Consider the following 8,629-nt stretch of genomic DNA (forward strand, 5'->3'; position numbering starts at 1 on the left):
CTGATGGAACAAGGGTGTTTTATTAAACATAGTGTTGGTATATATACTGTCTTACAAGGTAGCTCTTTCAGTAAAGATAAGGATCAAAAATCTTACAAATTACCAAGGAAACATAAGGCTCAAAGAGAGAGGGTTGTAAATAATCACTTTCCATATCAGAAAGGAAGAGGGTCCTAAATAGTTACTTTTCACCATATGGAAAGGCTAAGGAAGGAAATGCATGCATTTCTCACTCGTGGGAGCAGCTTGCATTCAGGTGCTAATAAGGAACAGAGGATTTATGCGAGACAGAAAACAGCACACAGGAAGCCTCCCGTTAAATGCTCCTTAACAGTCCAGTGGTTAAGAACCTGCCTTGCAGGGCCATGCAGGGTACACGGTTCCCCTGGTCAGGAAACCAATATCTCACATGCTGTGGGGCTACTGAGCCACTAGGGAGCCTGCATGAGGCAACCAAGATCCCATGTGCTGCAACTAAGACCCAACGCAGACAATATATGAAAATAAAAATATGTTTAAAAAAATCACCTAAAGATGTCCCCTCACAGCCTCCCACTAAGCTCTTCCCTCATCCACTTTTGCTGACTCCCACATTTAACACTTTCTTTCTCCCGCCCTGTCTGGCCCGCGTTTGTGGGACAAAAAACAAAGCTCATTCTTCTTAGCTGAACCCATTCCCATCCCCAGCTCCCTCTGGAGGTTGGCCCCTTCAATCTTCTGGCAGAGGCCCTGTGCTTCTCTCCTGCCCTCTGGTTCCCTAAGGCAGCTCATGTGGACAGAGTCAGCCACATTCTCCTTCCACCCACACAGTTCCCTCCCTGGCTGAGGACGAAACTACACGGATGTCCCGCCAGCAGCATACTCAGGAGGCCTCGGAGAGAACTGTCTTGGCCCCGAAGATACTTCTCGGCTCTCCAGTTCCCCAACTCCTGCCCGAGCCCCAGTGCCTGGTAGATCTGCCCTCTGCCAACCTCCAGGCACCTCCAGTCAAGCTGTGTAGAGCACCGAGGGCTGGCTGAACCTGTCAGGTTTTTTTCCCCAGATATCTTCAGGGTTACAGAAAAGAATATGGTCCCCGCCCCTCAAGGTTTAATACAATTTGTGTTGTGGAGACACGGGAGCAAGTGTAAAGGGCACTTTAAGAACTAAATACTAGGAAGTAGATGTTCTCTGAGAATTAAACCGTATCAATGCAAGATGAATTAGAACGGATCTGCAGAGCCACAGGAAGGAACCGTTTCCACATCTGACTGAAATCAGAATGGAGATATAATACAAAGAAACAGTCAAGATCGTGCCCATCAGAAAGTGGAGAGAGTGGCCACCAATGGAAGCCCCAAAAAGGGAGAGCCATGGTGGCAGAGGCTGGCAGTGCCCATCTGATTGTGAAGATAGTGCCCTCCAGGTGGTTGTCATAACCGACCTTACCCACACCTCTTTGGATTCCGAAGCTTCATCCATGCTAAGGTGCTGGAGGAATGGTAGAAAGCTGGTAGTGGGGAACGGGAGTGGACTGGAGTCACTGGCGAAAGCCAGGCTGTGAGCTCCGTGAGGACAGGCTCCTCATGAGTGTTTCCTGAGTGAATGCTGCAGGATAAGAACACCAGAGAAGGTGAGGCCCGAGCTGGGCCTTCAGAGATGGGAAAGGACTTAAGTGGACGAGGGACAGGAAACATATTCCAGAATGGGTGCTTTGCCTGGAAAATGAAGCCTCGATGGAACAGCTCGATGCATGCAGACGACTGGCAGAAGGCTGGCGAACACAGCACGCCCTAGAGTGAGGGCCAGGTCGTGAGGTCAGACGCAGTGCAGTGGGAGCCATCAAGTTCCTCAGAAGGAAAGACACAGGAGGAAAGCGGTGTGTCAGAATCATCCTGGCTGGGCGGCTGACGGATGCCGGGGGAGGAGGGTGTGGGGCCCAGAGATGAGCCAGGCAGGCAGCCAGGAGGCCTCGAAATAACTCCGGTCAGGATCATGGGGCTGTCTGCCACAGCGGGCACTGGAAATGAAGTTGGGAAAGAAAGGCATAGATACGCACAAAAACGATTCCTGTGCTATCCTTTGTATACGTGGGGCGGCGGGGGAGTGTGGTGGTGGTGGTGAGGAAACAACTCAAACGTCCATGAGTAGGAAAATGGATAGGGAGACAGCTGTGTATTCATGCAACAGAAAACTGTGCAGCAGGGAAAATGAGCAGGTAGCTCTCCAAGCCTTGATGTCAAGGAGAGGAAGGAAGGGAAGGAAGGAGGGAGGAGGAAAAGAGGGGAAAGACAAGTTTCAGAAGGATCTAACCCATGCTGTCCAGTGCGGTAGCCACGAGCTACATGTGGCTATGTAAGCTTAAATTAATTAAAATTTAAATACAGTTCCTTAACCCCAGCAGCCACATTTCAAGTGCTTGAAAACCACATGCAGTTAGAGGCTACCATCTGTGATGGCCCAGATAAAGAGCACTGCCACCATCACAGAGAGTTCCTTTGGACAGCGCTAACGTTTTCAAAGACAGAAAACAATACATGTTGTGCCTGGATAAGGAATGCATAGTCAAAGGACAGTGGAGATCATGCAAATGTCAAACAGCAAAATTTTACAGCGGAATGTCTGGGAAGGTAAGTGTTTAGGATCAGAGAAGGGACACTAGGGGCTTCCATGTTTTATCTCTGAAGCCAGTGGCTACATGAGTCCTCGATAAATTATCATCCATACTCTTATCTGCCTTAAGTATTTCGTAGTAAAAACAGTATTAAAAGGTAGACTGGACCTGAAGGACAGTGTGATGGAGACTGAGGACAGGTCAGGCAGGAGACCAAAATGACTTGAATTTCTCACCTGAGAGGTGTCAGAAGGAAGTAGGGAGCGCTGGCTGTGGGGGCATCTGACCGTCCTCAGCCTGGTACACACGGCCCTACGTGTACTAGTCAGCCGCTCCCTTGCCGCCGTTACCATCCTCCATCGTCACAGACACTGTTCTCGTTGCCATGGTTACCTGGCCTCCAGACAGCTATGACGGGGTCATGCACAAGCACCTGCAGAGGCTGACCCCCTGCCAGTCACACACACACCTCCAAGTGGCCCCCCTGCTGGCCCAGGCTTAGCCCCCACCATCCTCACCACACACCCCTTCCCACAGGCTCCTCCACCCAGCTCCAAAACCAAACCCAGCCCACACTGGTAAAAGGGCCACTCACGTCCTGGTAAGAGTCCAGCAAGGCCTGGGACAGCTGTGCTCTGTCAGGAATTTGTCTGCAGCAGGAAGCCAGCAACCCAGGGGAGGTCTGGGCCAGGCGCCCAGCTCTGCTAAGGTCAAGAGGCTCCTGGATACAGGCTGTGGGCACTGGCCAAGTTTGGCATTTCAGGGGAGAGAGGGAGCCTCTGACCCCACTGGGCTGGGCACCGGGACCTGGTCATGATTCGGGGCTGGCTGGGTCAGCCTCCTTTTCGGAGCAGTTTGTTGTGGCCTCCACTTTGGGGGTGATGCCTTCTCCTCAGAGCCCCTCAGTTCTTGTTCCCAGAGCCAAGAAACCCTAGACCAAGACACTAGTTAGCAGATCCCATTCTGCCCCATCGAGGCACCTTGGCACCTCCTGCCTCTTTCTACTGATTCAAAACAGCTACCATTTTTCAAGTGCTACATATGTGACAATAATTTTATTGAATCACCCCTGCAATGTGGTATTATCCCATTTTACATATGAACAAAGTGAGGTTTGAGGGGGTAAGTGATTTGCCCAGCTCGTGAATGACAGTCATGCTTAGAACCTGGAAGGGTCTGACCTGCTTTCACCTCTGAACTCTCTCAACCCCCTTTTCATCATCTCCCTTCCTCTGGCACTCAACCTGCCTCCTTGTCCTTCAGTCTGTCTCTTCCTCCCCAGCCTTTCTCTGTACCTGTATCTGTGTGATCCCCTCCTCTGTTCCTTTCTCCTTGCCCCATCACTTCCATCTCTCTTACTTCTTCTCCTTCCCTGACCCAGAAACACAAAGATAATTCACTATACAGTGAATTGCTGTACCATCAAGTGGCTGGGGACTACAAAGCCAGGACTTCCAGAGTGATTTGGATCCACTGACCTTTTGTTTCCATGAGAACAGAGAATGTGGCACCCAGCAACCTGGCCTGAGTCTGCTATGTCGATGCCAATAAAAGAGCAAGCTGAGCTACAATGATGAGAATGAGAACTAAGAAAATAATACCCACAATATAAGAAAAAACCTTGCACCCAAAGGGAAGTGATTCACCTGATGTGTAACCTTGAGAACTGGTTAAGTGACATTACAGCTACTCTATGATGTAGCTGGAAAATAATTTCGCAGTTTTTATTTTGCAAACACTGCAAAGTGGTCATTAGGAAGATATGACCAAGTTACAGAAACTATTTATGATTACCTAGGAAAAAAAAAGACTCAACACAACATTGTACATGTGCTATTGCTTCGTTCAGTTCAGTTCAGTTGCTCAGTCGTGTCCGACTCCTTGTGACTCCATGGACTGCAGCATGCCAGGCCTCCCTATGCATCACCAACTCCTGGAGCTTGCTCAAACTCATGTTCATTGAGTCGATGATGCCATGCAACCATCTCATCCTCTGTCATCCCCTTCTCCTCCCGCCTTCAATCTTTCCCAGCATCAGGGTCTTTTCAAATGAGTCAGTTCTTCGCATCAAGGGGCCAAGATGTTGGAATTTCAGCTTCAGCATGAGTCCTTCCAATGAATATTCAGGACTGATTTCCTTTCGGATTGACTGGTTGGATCTCCTTACAGTCAAGAGTCTTCTTCAACACCACAGTTCAAAAGCATCAATTGCTTTGTTAAGGAAAGAAAAAGGAAAGATACTAGGACGGTGCTTCTCAAACCTATGAGAAGATGAAGGACCTGTTTGTGTTTGTAAAATTTCCAGTCCATCACAAATCAGCAGTTTTGTAAAATGCCATAAAAATAAATAATAAACTTATATCTATTAAAGCACTAGCATCCAGGGAATTCCCTCGTGGTCCAGTGGTGAGAACTCAGCACTTTCGCTGCCAAGGGCACAGGTTCAACCTGTGGGACTAAGATCCCACAAGCCACATGACCAAAAAATAAATTAAGTAAATAAAAAAGATTAAAAAAGGACTAGCATCTGAAATATACTTCTAAAAAACTTGCAACACTAAACAGTAAAAAAAAAAAAAATCCAACTTGAAATGAGTAAGACATGAACAGATACTTCACCAAAGAGGATGGCAAATAAGCACATGAAAAGACATTCACTATCATCATCCACTAAGAAATGCAAAGTAAAATCACAATGAAATCTCACTGCACACAGATTAGAATGGCCCATCAGTTTCCTAGGGCTGCAAAACAAATTACCACAAACTTGGCAGCTTAGAACAGCAGCGATTTATTCTCTCAGAGCTCTTGAGACCAGAAATCAACACATCAAGGGTACCACGCTCCCTCCAAAGGCTCTAAGAAAGAATCCTTCCTGGCCTCTTTCACCTTTTTTTTTTTTTTTTTTAGGAAATGGCAACCCACTCCAGTATTCTTGCCTGGAGAATTCCATCGAGAGAGGAGCCTGGCAGGCTACAGTCCATGGGGTCACAAAGAGTTGGACACGACTGAGCAACTATCACTCACACTTTAAGATTTTAAAATATATTTATTTGGCTGTGCCAGGACTTAGTTGCAGAACATGAATTTTTAGTTGCGACATCTGGGATCTAGCTCCCTGACCCCTGCTTTAAGAGGGCAGAGTCTTAGCCACTGGACCACCAGGGAGGTCCTCTCTTTCAGCTTCTTGAGGCTGCTAACAATCCCTGTGCTCCTTGGCTTGTAGCTGTATCACTTCTATCTCTGTCCCTTCTTTTGTCATCACACGGCCTTCTTGCCCGTGTCTCTGTGCTTTCTCATAGCCTTCTTATAAAGATACCAGTCATTGAATCTAGGGTCCACCCTAATCCAGTGTGACTTCACCTTAGCTTGATGATATCTGTAGAAACCCTATTTCCAAAAAAGATCATATGCATATGGTTTGGGGGTTGGGACTTGATCATATCTTTTAAGGGGACACAATTCAACCCACATTAATGGTGAAAATAAAAATAAAAAAGAAAGAAGGTGTTAGTTGCTCAGCTGTATCCCACTCTTTTTGATCCTATGGACTGTAGCCTGCCAGGCTCCTCTCTCCATGGAATTCTCCAGGCAAGAATACTGGAGTGGGTAGCCATTCCCTTCTCCAGGAGATCTTCCCAACTCAGGGATTGAACCTTGGTTTCCCAGACTGCAGGCAGATTCTTTACTGTCTGAGCCACCTAGGATAACCACAAATGCTGACAAGAATGGGGAGGAATTAGATCTCTCAGACACTACAGCTGGAAAATAATTTCGCAGTTTTTATAAAACAAAATATATATTCACCAAATGACCCTGCAATCATATTCTCAGGCATTTATCTCAGAGAAATGAAAAGTCATGTTCAGACAAAAATCCATACACCATACTTATCTTATAATAACCTCAAACTGGAAACAATCTAAATGTCCTTCAAGAGTGAACGGTTATACAGACCATGGTACATCTATACTGTGGAACACCATTCAGCCATCTGAAGAAATGGGCTATTGATATTAATACATGCAACAGCCTGGATGGATTGCAAGATCATTTATGCTTAGTGAAAAAGTCAGTCTCGAAAGGTTACATGCTATATGATTGCATTTACTTAATATTCTTGAATTATAAAACAATAGCAATGGAGACAAAAGTAATGGTTGCCAGGGAACAGGAGTGGGGGTTGAGACTATAAAGAGGTACAAGAGGAAGTTGCTTTAACTTCCGTATATTAGTTGTCATGACGACTACACAAATCTGAGATCAAACTGCACAGAACCACACATGCACACACATGTGCACATACACACTTGTGTACAACATGGAAAAACTGACTTGTTCAAAATTGGGAAAGGAGTATGACAAGGTAAGTGAAATCTGAATAAGGTCTGTAAATTCAGTACAACAGTGTTGTACCAATGTCAGTTTCCTTGTTTATATTGTACCACAGTTATATAAGATGTCTGGGAAAAGCTAGGTAAAGGGCTCGTGGGACTCTGCTATTTTTGTGACTTTCTGTGAGTCTATAATTATTTCAAAATAAAACATTAAAAAATTATTAGAGGGCTTCCCTGGAGGCTCGGTGGTAAAGAATCTGCTTGCCAATGCAGGAGACACGGGTTCAATCTGTGGTCCAGGAGGATCCCACATGCCGTCGAGCAACTGAGCCCATGTGCCGTAACTATTGAGCCTGTGCTCCGCAGCAAGAGTGCAATGAGAAACCCACACACTGCAACGAGGGAAAAGCCCAGGCAGCAACAAAGACCTAGCACAGTCACAATAAAGAAATTTTAAGAATTATTTTAAAAATTATTAGAAAAACAAAATGTAAAGTAGATATACAAGATGCAAACAAAAAAGGTCTTAGTGACCTGTATAATCATGACGGTGTGGTCACCTAGGGCCAGACGTCCTGGAGTGTGAAGTCAAGTGGGCCTTAGGAAGCATTACTGTGAACAAAGTGAGTGGAGGTGATGGAATCCCAGCTGAGCTATTTAAAATCCTAAAAGGTGATGCTGTTATAATGCTGCATTCAATGTGTCAGCAAACTTGGAAAAATTTGCTGTGGCCACAGGACTAGAAAAGGTCAGTTTTCATTCTAATCCCGAAGACGAGCAATGCCAAAGAATGTTCACACTAACCTAGAATTGTGCTCATTTCACATGCTAGTAAGGTTATGTTCAAAATCCTTCAAGCTAGGTTTCAGCAATAGCTGAACCAAGAACTTCCAGATGTACGGAGCTAGGTTTAGAAAAGACAGAGTCAGAGATCAAATTGCCAACATCCGTTGGATCATAAAGAAAGCAAGGGAATTCCCCAAAAACATCTACTTCTCCTTCACTGACTATGCTACAGCCTTTTACTGTGTGGGCCACAACAAACTGGAAAATTCTTAAAGGGATGGAAATACCAGACCACCTCGCCTGTCTCCTGAGAAACCTGTATGCAGGTCAAGAAGCAACAGCTAGAAACAGACATGGAACAACTGGTTCAAAATTGGGAAAGGAGTACATCAAGGCTGTATGCTGTCACCCTGCTTATTTAACTTATATGCAGAGTGAGTGTGTGTGTGTGCACGCTCAGTCATGCCTGACTCTTTGCAACCCCGCTGACTGTACCCACCAGGCTCCTTTGTCCATAGAATTTTCCTGTCAAGAATACTGGATTGGGTTGCCATTTCCTTCTCCAGGGGATCTTCCAGACCCAGGAATCGAACCCACATCTCTTGCATCTTCTGCATTGGCAGGAAATTACTTACCACTAGCACCACCTAGGATACATCATGTGAAATGCCAGGCTGGATGAATCACAAGCCGGAATCAAGACTGTTCAGAGAAATATCAGCAACTTTTAGATAATACCATTCTAATGGCGGAAAGTGAAGAGGAACTAAAGAGCCTCTGGATCGGGGTGAAAAAGGAGAGTGAAAAAGCTGACTTGACACTCAACATTAAAAAAACTAAGATCATGGCATCTGGTCCCATCACTTCACGGCAAATAGAAGGTAAAAGTGGAAGCAGTGACAAATTTTATTTT

Source organism: Giraffa tippelskirchi, chromosome 8, assembly GCF_054371585.1.
Source record: "Giraffa tippelskirchi isolate mGirTip1 chromosome 8, T2T-mGirTip1v1.2.pri, whole genome shotgun sequence".
In the NCBI taxonomy this organism is placed as follows: Eukaryota; Metazoa; Chordata; class Mammalia; order Artiodactyla; family Giraffidae; genus Giraffa; species Giraffa tippelskirchi.